An 11,948-nucleotide genomic window follows, 5' to 3' on the forward strand; every position below is an offset into this window, starting at 1 on the left:
GGAGCTGTGGGTCTTTATAGTGACAGGAACAGGTGAAGCAGATGAAGGTGATTGTGTGGGCATGGCAACATGGGCGTGGCTTGGACTGTAGGACTGTGGAAAGTTAAGTGGTTGTGGCAAGAGGCGTGGCAGGAACAGATGGAGCTGTGACATAGAGAGTTTTATTACCAACAATGCCACCTGGGACTTTCACCCAGGAATTCAATTAACACACAAGTTTGTTTGCAATAAGCAGGAGAGAAGGTTTCAAGTTGATAAAAGTTTATTAAAAACAAAATAAATAAAAAATCTGTAGGTGATTAAAATTACTATCTATATAAAAACCAGTTGGCAAGGCTTACCTGGGTCCTGGATAGGAGGCTCCCAAATTAGAATCACAGTAAACACCCATGAAGTCACACACCCGTGGATCACTGCAATCACACAAAAAAAGGGGATGCGACCATCCAGGCCACACGCACTTTCCTCACCAACCTGCAGAACAAAAAAATAATAAGAACAAACACTCTAAATACAGGTATAAAATACAAGTAAATGATTTAGGAAAATTTAAGAACAAGTCCAGTCGCAGCCGGCAGCACACAAGCTGATGCTGAACAGAGGCCATCACTCCCCCCCCCCTTCTCCGGTCAGAGCATGGGTGTGTCCAACGCTACTTTCGATTGGTGCAGGGTGAGAGGGCGTCTGAGGTATGTTTCAATTCTGGCAAAGCAGCAGTGATGATTGTGGACAGATCGATCAGGTCAATTTCTCCTCGCTCCTGCACAAACAGAAAAGCACATAAAAGGGCACACTGACAAAGGAACAACTTCACTCACAATGTGAGTATGAATACGCTGAAACTTATCTGTACTCGGCACACAGCAAGTGCCACACGGAAGCGCGTAGTGATGCGTCTGTGACCACACTCCCAGAAACGCTGAATGATGTATCAATCAGCTAGTGCCAATATGCAGTCACTGGCGCTGTTATATTAAGTGCCCTCAAATGTTATTGACAGACCGAGCAATTACCCTGATAGAAGGTGGAGTCTCCGCCTACTTCCTGCCACATTCTATCCCCCCCTTTTTGTGTTGTCGCCGACGACTCAGCTCCAAGGCCTAAAGAGAATGAAGATGGAACTGGCTGTTGGATCAGGAAAGCTGATAGCCCGTGGAAGTTCACCTGCTGATCTGGGAAGGTCGTTAATATTGGAATGCTGACCTGTGGTCGACCTTGCTGACCGACGTAGAACTGGTTCACTTGGGACCACAGAAAAACTGGATAAACGGTCTAAGGGCTCCAATCGCACACAAGTGGAAATGCCAGATAGACATTGCGACTGGGATTGTGGGTCACCCGACTCAAGGGTAGGTTGGTTACCCTCCACTATGTGGTGATTGTGGAGTTTTTGTGATGTGTGTGAGTACTTCCTGGTGGGCCGTCCTGGGCAGGTGATCGACATCTCGTCACCACTCCTCCCTCACCTGCAGCTGATCAGACTCATCAGGAAACCAGGTGTACTCAAGGCTGTGGTGGGAACCAGACCAGCGCTGGAGCATTACTTGCCAAGTGGTAAACGTGCAGAGCCTTTGTGAAATCTCGAGATAAGAAAACCCTTGTTGTAAATTACGTTTTTGTTTTTGTCTTTGTCTTTGTCTTTTTGCCTCAGGACTACCTAGTCACTTTGGAGCCAGTCTGGTCTACGTCCTGGAAACACAGCTAAGCTAAGTTCTCACCTGTTCACCCGTGCCTGTCTGTCTGCAAAAACCGCTGCAAACCAAAAGGAGATACTCACCTGCCGTCCTCTGGGAAAACACCATCAAACTCCATCTGGAAGAAATACTTACCGCCTTTTCTCCCCTCCAAGCTGTGGACTACCAGCCTCTCCGTAAGAACATTCGCCAGTAAAATTACGTTGTTTTACATTTCAAGACCAAGATATTCACTCACTTTCCTCGTCTTCCGTTCCCAGGTCCCAACTCCAGTTCCTGTTCGCACCTTCACTCACTGTAAAAAAACTCACTTACCGTTACGTCCTGGTCTCATGTGTCTGTCTGTCGCCAAACTGCTCAACTAGAAAAATAACCTGAATCCTGACACCTATCCCACTGCCGAAGTAACACCAAAACAGGCTGGGATACCTGTTGATGCTCTTCTGCAGTGGGAGGCTGTTTCCGCTTCCAAAAATACATGCGCTCCTGTATGGTTGGGTCAGCCTGCTGAAAAACACTAATTTCAGAGGTGGTATGGTTAGGCAGGGCCATAACAGCCACCTGGGTAGCCTCCCTTTGCTGCCCTTGAAAAACCTCTCTCAAGGGTTCTGGAAGACCTGTACCAGGGACCATCATTTCCAAGTCCTGTACACCAACGGGGTGCTGCCTTGACAATACGTCAGCATTCCTATTAGTTGGACCAGAACGGTATTTGATTTCAAAATCAAATAATGCCAACTGGGCAGCCCAACACTGCTCTGTTGCTCCCAAATTGGCTGAAACTAGATGACTCAATGGATTGGTGTTGGTAAAGACAACACACTTATGACCCAAAAGATAGTCCAGAAACTTTTCGGTCACCCTTACCAGGGTGGAGGGGTTTGAGTGTCCCAATGATCCTAGGAGCTATGCTGTCAGGGGCTTCATGCCCCTAGTAGGGTCACCCAAGGCAGACAGGTCCTAGGTGAGAGATTAGACAAAGTGCAGCCCAAATACCCCTTATGATGATTAAAAATGTTGGACACAGTGTTCCCTCCCCCAGATGCGGGTCACCGGGGCCCCACTCTGGATCCAAGCATGGAGGTGGGGCACGTTGGCGAGTGCCTGGTGGCTGGGCTTTCGCCCATGGAGCTCGGCCGGGCACAGCCCAAAGAGGTGACATGGGTCCCCTTTCCCATGTGCACACCACTTTTGTGAGGGGCCAAAGGGGTCGGGTGCAATGTGGGATGGGTGGTGGCTGAAGGTGGGAACCTTGGCGGTCTGATCTTTGGCTACAGAAGCTGGCTCTTGGGACGTGGAATGTCACCTCTCTGGTGGGGAAGGAGCCTGAGCTGGTGTGTGAGGTTGAGAGGTTCCGGCTAGAAATAGTCGGGCTCACCTCAACGCACGGCTCTGGCTCTGGAACTAGTCTTCTTGAGAGGGGTTGGACACTCTTTCATTCTGGAGTTGTCCCCGGTGAAGGGCGCTGAGCAGGAGTGGGCATACTTGTTGCCCCCCATCTTGGTGCCTGTACATTGGGGTTTACCCAGGCGAACAAGAGGGTAGCCTCCCTCTGCCTATGTGTGGCTGGATGGGTCCTGACTGTTGTTTGCGCTTATGCGCCGAACAGCAGTTCAGATTACCCACCCTTTTTGGAGTCCTTGGAGGGGTTACTGGAGAGTGCCCCTCCTGGGGACTTCCTTGTTCTGCTGGGGGACTTCAATGCTTATGTGGGCAATGACAGTGAGACCTGGAGGGGTGTGGTTGGGAGGAACGGCCCCCCTGATCTGAACCCGAACGGTGTTCTGTTGTTGGACTTCTGTGCTCGTCATGGATTGTCCATAACGAACACCATGTTCAAACATAAGGGTGTCCATATGTGCTCTTGGCACCAGGACACCCTAGGTCGCAATTCAGGGATCGACTTTGTTGTTTCATCTGATCTGTGGCCGCATGTCTTGGACACTCGGGTGAAGAGAGGGGCGGAGCTGTCAACTGACGATTACCTGGTGGCGAGTTGGCTCTGATGGTGGGGGAGGATGCCGGTCAGACCTGGCAGGTCCAAACGTATTGTGAGGGTATGTTGGGAATGTCTGGTGGAGTCTACTGTTAGGCAGAGGTTTAACTCCCACCTTCGAACATGTTCCGGGGGAGATGGAGGACATTGAGCCCAAGTGGGCCATGTTCCATGCCTCCAATGTTGAGGCGGCTTATCAGAGCTGTGGCCGCAAGGTAGTTGGTGCCTGTCGTGGAGGCAACCCTCGAACCCGCTGGTGGGCACCGGTGGTGAGGGATGCTGTCAGGTTGAAGAAGTCCTATCGGGCCTTCTTGGTCCGTGGGACTCCAGAAGCAGCTGACAGGTACCGGCAGTCCAAACAGCATGTGGCTCGGATGGTCGCTGAGGCAAAAACTCGGGCATGGGAGGAGTTCGGAGAGGCCATGGAGAAAGACTTCCGCATGGCTTCGAGGCGATTCTGGTCCACCATACAGCGTCCCAGGAGGGGAAAGCAGTGCAGCACCAACACTGTTTATAGTGGGGTTGGTGTGCTTCTGACCTTGACTCAGGATGTCGTGGATCAGTGGGCAGAATACTTCGAAGACCTCCTCAATCCTACCGGCACGTCTTCCATTCAGGAAGCAGAGCCTGGGGACTTTGGGTCGGACTCTCCAATCTCCGGTGCTGAGGTCACCGAGGTGGTTAAAAAGCTCCTTTGTTGACTTGGAGAAGGCGTTCGACCGTGTCCTTCGGGGAATCCTGTGGGGGGTACTCTGGGAGTATGGGGCACTGGGCCCTTTGATACGAGCTGTTAGGTCCCTATATGACCGGTGTCAGAGCTCGGTCCGCATTGCCGGCAGTAAGTCGGATTTGTTTCTCGTGGACTCTGTCAAGGTTGCCCTTTGTCACCGATTCTGTTCATAACGTTTATGGACAGAATTTCTATGTGCAGCCAAGGTGTTGAGGGGACCCGTTTTGGTGACCTTAGGATTGCGTCTCTACTTTTTTGCAGATAATGTGGTCCTATTGGCTTCATCAGGCTGTGATCTACAGCTTTCGCTGGAATGGTTCACAGCCGAGTGCGGCTGTGATGAGAATCAGTGCCTCCAAAGCCAAGGCTATGGTCTTGAGCTGGAAAAGGGTAGAGTGCCTTCTCCGGGTCGGGGAAGATGTCCTGCCCCAAGTAGAGGAGTTTAAGTATCGTAGGGTCTTGTTCACGAATGAGGGAAAAATGAAGCGTAAGATCGATAGGCGGATTGGTGCAGCATCTGCAGTAAAGTGGGCACTGTACCGGTCTGTCGTGGTGAAGAGAGAGCTGAGTCAAAAGGTGAAGCTCTCGATTGACTGGTCGATCTACGTTCCTACCCTCATCTATGGTCACGAGCTTTGGGTAGTGACCGAAAGAACAAGATTGCGAATACAAGCGGCTGAAATGAGTTTTCTCTGCAGGGTGTCTGGGCTCTCCCTTAGAGATAGGGTGAGAAGCTCAGTAATCCGAGAGGGACTCAGAGTAGAGCCACTGCTTCTCCACGTCGAGAGAAGCCAGTTGAGGTGGCTCGGGCATTTGATTAGGATGCCTCCTGGACGCCTCCCTGTTGAGGTGTTCCGGGCACATCCCACCGGGAGGAGGCCCAGGGGAAGACCCAGGACACGCTGGAGGGGCTATGTTTCTTGGCTGGCTTGGGAATGCCATGGGATTCCCCCAGAGGAACTGGCCCAAGTGGCTGGGGACAGGGAAGTCTGGGTCTCCCTGCTTAGGCTGCTACTCCCGCGACCCGACCCCGAATAAGCGGAAGAAGATGGATGGATGGATGGATGGACAATGGGACTATCATATGGGCTGCTGCTTTCCCTAATTACTTGTGCCTCAAATAATTTATGGATGTGCTCCTTAGCAGCCTCATACTCAGAGGGAGGTATGCGCCTGTAACGTTGTTTGACTGGTGTATCATCCAAGAGAGGAATATCGTGGGTGACCAAATTGGTACACCCGAAATCTCCATCATGTGCAGAAAAATCCGTGTTTACCTGTTAAGTAAAGCTCTTACCTCATCCTGCTCTTCAGCTGACAAACCAGTCACATCTAATGCCTCTGTCTGCTCATGGACGGAATAAGCAGCAACTGGCTTGCCTATAGAAGCCATACCCAATTGTATTGCTGGAACACCTGCAGGCAAGCTGACAACATGGACAACACTTAACGTACCGATGTGGGTATGAGGATGTAACAAAACATCTGTAGTGCCTACATTCACAATGGGAATGTAAGCAGTCCCCCTTGTGACCTGGATCAAAGAAGGTGAGATAAGGAGTCCAGCTGGCAGGCCAGAATCCAAAGATTCAAACAAAACCACTCTACCTGAATAGCTCTCTGAACACATGGCTGGTACAGTCTTCAGTGTACCACCCGGTATATGGTGAGCCTTCTCACTACATACTTTTACACCACCAACATCATTCGAAGACTGAGTGGGGCATGATGGCATCTACGGAGAGCCTGTTTAATGGAATCTGGGGCAGTTGAGGCAGCAGGTGAGTTAAACAAAGTTGCGCCATGGTGTCTAAAAAGCTCGCCATAACAACGACTAATTACATTTATCCCCAAAACACCTGGAGCCTGCACGGACACACCACCAGGGATATCTTTGACCACCAGCACCCCACACTGGGGAACAAGTTTACCACAGAGTTCGATGTCTAACTCTAAATAACCGATATAGGGAATAGCAAGGCCATTGGCAGCCCTAAGATGAAGCCAGTGACAGGACTGCAGTTTCTCCTGATCCCACTGTCATGAATGTTGGTGTTTTTGTTTCTGTTATTTGTTTGGTATTTCTTGTTTCTGTGTTCTTTCTTGCCACTAGTCACTCCTCCCCAGTAACTTTCCAATCACGCCTGCCATGCCCACCTCACCTGCTCTTCCTCATGTTCACAGCTGAAACCAATTGTCATCTCTCCCTCTGCCTTTAAAGCCAGTCTCTTTTTCTCCATGCCTCACTGGGTCATTCCATTCCATTCCTTATGCCATGTTTGTTGTTTCCTTGCCTTGCCTTGCGTTGCCTCGCCTCGTTTTGCCTGGCCATTTTGGATTTTGTATTTGTTTTCTTTGCTGCCATGCCAGCTTTTTGTTTTTGTTTATTCTTACTTAAATAAATTACTTTTTTTAAAAAAGAAGGATGAGTCTGCGCTCTGGGCATGCACCTGAACATGAACCCCATCACAATCCCTGGCAAAATGACCGGCTTTCTGGCAGCGCCTACAGATGATTGAGTTTCAGGAACGACTCTGCTGGCTGGGTTTCTGCAAACAAGCTATACTCTGGGTAAGTTGGTCAAGCTGTGATTGCTGTTGCTGTAACATGTTTCTCAGTTGACTCAGTTCAAAGGGTGGGTATGAACCGACAGCCCCTTGAGAACAGCTCTGCATCCCATATTGAGACCCAAATGTGGAAAGAACAGAAGATCCTAGACCAGGTACGCTACTTGGCCTCAAGCTCCCAGCAAAGTGCCTTGGCTCTAACTTCAAGCAAGGTGGCTATTGTCTTCCCACTCACAAACTGCTTTAACTCACGACAAAGAGCCCCATCTAACACGTGCTCAACAAATTGGTCACGCAACAGTATTTCTGTATTTTGAAAATCTCTAGGAGCACAGGATTTTACAGCCTCCACCAGACTCATTGTAGCCAATGAAAACTCCTGTAGCGTTTCACCCTCTCGCTGGTGACAAGAGAAAAATGCTTCCTGAAGTGCTACATATGATTCGTAACAACCATACAGTTTCTTTAAGATGGCTATAATTTTGACAGGGTCTTCACCCTCTGTGGTAGGTCGAAACTTAATTTGGTCACATGCCTCCCCTTCTAAATGGTCAAATAAAAAGGCCTGATCAGCCGTGGACAAATGGCGTAACCTCATACAGGCCTGTACCTCCTCGACCCACCCAGTAAGCCCAATGCCGCCCTTTCCTCTGAATATGGGACACTTCCTGTCCCATACCCCATTTATTGTTTTTTGCAACATTCGGGGTAAATCTTATGTGGGTTCGGAGGATCACATCCAAGATGGCGGACTCCTCTCCCCGAACCGAAAATTCCGAAGCAGCTTCTTTAGCCCGACATGAATCTATGATAAATGCACTTTGCGAAAGACAACAGTCAGAAACCGGTCGTCTTGACCAATTAACAATCCTCGCTCAAGATATTCATCAAAAACTTTCGTCGTTAATTCCCCATGCCGCTGAATCCTCTTCCGCTTCCGCCTCCACCGCATCATCACTTCCGGATATTTCCGCGAGGTTCCGTCGCCTACTCCCAAACATTTCGCCAGCGAAATCGGTAAGTGTGCTGGGTTTTTACTGCAGTGTTCGCTAGTTTTTGCTCGTGCTCCTCATTCCTTCGTAGACGATGCGTCTAAAATATCTTACATTATTAGGTTACTTAGAGATAAGGCATTAAGATGGACCGAGGCCAAATATAGCTTTCGAGCTATCTGGCTAACACCTTTTGACCAGTTCATTGAAGAGTTCGAACAAACATTTGGCACCAGATTCAACGAAACAGAAATAACACCGAAATTGTGGAATCTGAGACAAGGACAGCGTTCGGTGGCTCAGTTTGCAATCGACTTTCGCACATTAGCCGCAACATCCAGGTGGAATGAGCCAGCATTAAAGGGGGTCTTCATTCACGCACTACAGGAGTCGATCAAGGATCAGTTAGCTGGTTAGGATGAACCACGCTCCCTAGATGACCTAATTGCATTAACTATCCGTTTAGATAATCGTCTGAGGGAGAGACAACGGGAGAAGGGTAATCGGACGAATAGACTGGGACAGAGCGCCGTCAGTGCTGGAACTGAGCTAGGGGTTAAGGAGGATGAAAACGAACCCATGCAGGTGGGAAGAGCTAGACTCACCCCAGAGGAGAGACTCAGGTGTTTGGAGTCTAGGGAGTGTTTCTATTGTGGGGAGAAGAACCATTTCCGGGCCAAGTGTCCTCATTTAAAAGGACAAACTCACTAGGTGTCCGAGGGGTACTAGTGAGTAGTCTCTTGCAACCCCTCGGATCACGACTATTTATTCATGCCACTATCATTAACCATCAGATCAAGGTTCCAGTACACGCGTTAATAGATTCAGGGGCTGAACAAAATCTTATCTCGGACGATCTAGTCAAACAATTGCAGTTGAAACCAGTGCAATTATCCACACCTCTTCCAGTTATGGATATTTCCGGCCAGGTCATTACCCGAATTAATTGTAAGATTCCTCAGCTTCAATTCCTCACGTCAGGTAATCACAGAGAAACAGGTGAATTTTTTGTGTTTTCTGCCCCCTCTTCACAACTGATATTAGGATTTCCTTGGTTACAGCGACACAATCCGGTTATAAATTGGACTGCAAAGAGAGTCGACTCATGGAGCCCATTTTGTTTACAGCATTGCCTTCAATCTGCTCTACCAGTCTCCAGTACCAAGAACGAATCAGAGGCAAAGATTGATCTCAGTAAAGTGCCAACCGAATACCATGACCTTGCCGCTGTTTTCAGTAAGACCAGGGCTTTGTCCTTACCACCCCACAGACCATACGACTGCGCAATCGAGTTACGACCAGGAGAACCTTTACCCACTAGTCGGTTGTTTAACCTCTCGGGCCCTGAACGTGACTCTATGAAATCATACATTGAGGATTCGCTCGCCTCCGGCATCATCCGGTCATCTACGTCTCCACTAGGGGCAGGTTTTTTCTTTGTTGAAAAAAAGGACAAAAGCCTGCGTCCCTGCATCGACTACCGGGGACTAAACCATATATCGATTAAAAACAAATATCCACTCCCGTTAATCGACTCTGTCTACCAACAACTTCATGCAGCTAAGATCTTCACCAAGTTGGACCTCCGCAACGCTTACCATCTGGTAAGGATCCGGGAGGGGGACGAATGGAAGACGGTGTTCAAGACCCCTCTCGGACATTTTGAATATCTGGTCATGCCTTTCGGACTCACAAACGCTCCTGCAGTCTTCCAGTCCCTCATTAATGACATTTTACGTGACTTTCTGAATATTTCCGTTTTTGTATACCTAGATGACATTTTGATTTATTCCCAGGATCCATCTCAACATCGTGCTCAAGTTCGAGCGGTTCTTCAAAGGCTATACCAGAACCAACTATTTATGAAAGCCGAGAAATGCGAGTTCAGCGTCACCACCATCAGCTTCCTGGACTTCATTTTTGGACAAGGCCATTATCGTACCGACCCGGAGAAGATCAGGGCCGTTGCTGACTGGCCCATCCCCACCGACCGCCGACAACTACAGAGGTTCTTAGGTTTTGCAAACTTTTACAGGAGGTTTATTCAGGACTACAGCAGGGTTGCCGCTCCTCTCACACAGCTGACATCCACTAAACAACCTTTCGTCTGGTCCTCTGAAGCCCAATCCGCCTTTGGTGAGTTGAAGTCTCGTTTTGTCTCAGCTCCCATATTACGTCATCCTAACCCAGAACTCCAGTATATCCTCGAGGTAGACGCTTCGGACTCAGGGGTAGGGGCCATCCTCTCGCAAAGATCCTCCGAAGACAGCAAGGTCCACCCGTGTGCCTATTTTTCCCGCCGCCTTACGCCAGCGGAAAAAAATTATGACGTGGGCAACCGGGAACTTCTAGCCATTAAGCTAGCTCTGGAAGAGTGGAGGCACTGGTTAGAAGGCTGCGAGGTGCATTTCATCATCTGGACTGATCATAAGAACCTGGCCTATTTACAGACTGCGAAGAGGTTGAACCCCCGACAGGCTAGATGGTCCCTGTTTTTCGGGAGGTTCAACTTCATGATCACATTTAGGCCAGGTTCGAAGAATGTGAAGCCAGATGCTCTGTCCAGGCTGTGGGCTAGTCCTGATTCCTCTGAGGAGGAAGTACCGATTATCCCTCCTTCTCTAATCGTAGGTGCCTTGACCTGGGACATCGAAAGAGAGATTCAGGAGGCCCAACGGGGGGAACATGACCGTGGAGGGGGGCTTCCAGGCAAGACTTACGTCCAAGCAACTGTTAGACCCAGGGTTCTTGATTGGTTGCACTCTCAACAGTTCACATGCCACCCAGAAATCCATCGTATGACCCAGCTGACCACTTGTTATTTCTGGTGGCCTAACCTGTTGTCAGATGTCAAGGAGTTTGTTTCAGCCTGCCCCACGTGTGCCCGCTGTAAGAGCAGTAACCAGCCTCCAGCCGGTTTACTACAACCCCTAGCCATTCCTAACCGCCCATGGTCCCACATCGCCCTAGACTTTGTCACTGGCTTACCTCCCTCCCAGGGGCACACTGTTATACTCACCATTGTTGACAGATTCTCCAAATCCGCTCATTTTATCCCTCTCGCCAAGTTACCCACTGCCCTGGAAACCGCCGAAATAATCACGCAACAAGTTTTTCGGCTACATGGTATTCCTGTAGACATTGTGTCCGACAGAGGGCCACAGTTTACTTCCCAAGTGTGGCAGAATTTTTATAGGGGATTGGGAGCCAGGGTGAGTCTCACGTCAGGGTACCATCCTCAGTCCAACGGTCAGTCTGAGCGCTGTGACCAAGAACTGGAGGTGGCTCTCAGGTGTCTAGCCAGCGATAACCCGTCTACCTGGAAAAAACTGGTTTGGATTGAATATGCCCACAACACACATATCTCGTCAGCCACAGGACTGTCTCCGTTCGAGGCATCTTTGGGTTATAACCCTCCACTGTTTCCAAGTTTTGAGCCTGAACTAACCGTCCCTTCTGTGCAGGCCCATCTGCGAAGATGCAGGAGTGTGTGGAGACAAGCCAGGAGAGCCCTTCAGATAACAGTCGAACAGAATAAGAAGTATGCAGACCATCACCGCTCCTCCACACCTAATTATAAGGTGGGCGATAGGGTTTGGCTGTCTACCAAGGACATCCCATTGAGAGGCACCACCAAGAAGCTGGCGCCTCGCTTCATTGGGCCATTCCCTATCGAAAAGATCATAAATCCCACTTCAGTCCGTTTGACTCTCCCGGCCTCCATGCATCATTCCATGTTTCGCAAATCAAGCCAGTAGTGGACAGTCCTTTGAGCCCTCCTACCGTCCTCCCCCCTCCCGCCCGGTTAATCGATAACCAGCCTGCATTTACAGTGAATCGTATTATTGACGTCAGGCAGAGAGGCAGGGGACGGCAGTTTCTCGTGGACTGGGAGGGTTATGGTCCTGAGGAGCGCACATGGGTTCCTAGGTCATTCATTCTTGACCCTACGCTAATTACGGACTTCTA

Source organism: Kryptolebias marmoratus, linkage group LG21 (assembly GCF_001649575.2).
Source record: "Kryptolebias marmoratus isolate JLee-2015 linkage group LG21, ASM164957v2, whole genome shotgun sequence".
Taxonomy (NCBI): Eukaryota; Metazoa; Chordata; class Actinopteri; order Cyprinodontiformes; family Rivulidae; genus Kryptolebias; species Kryptolebias marmoratus.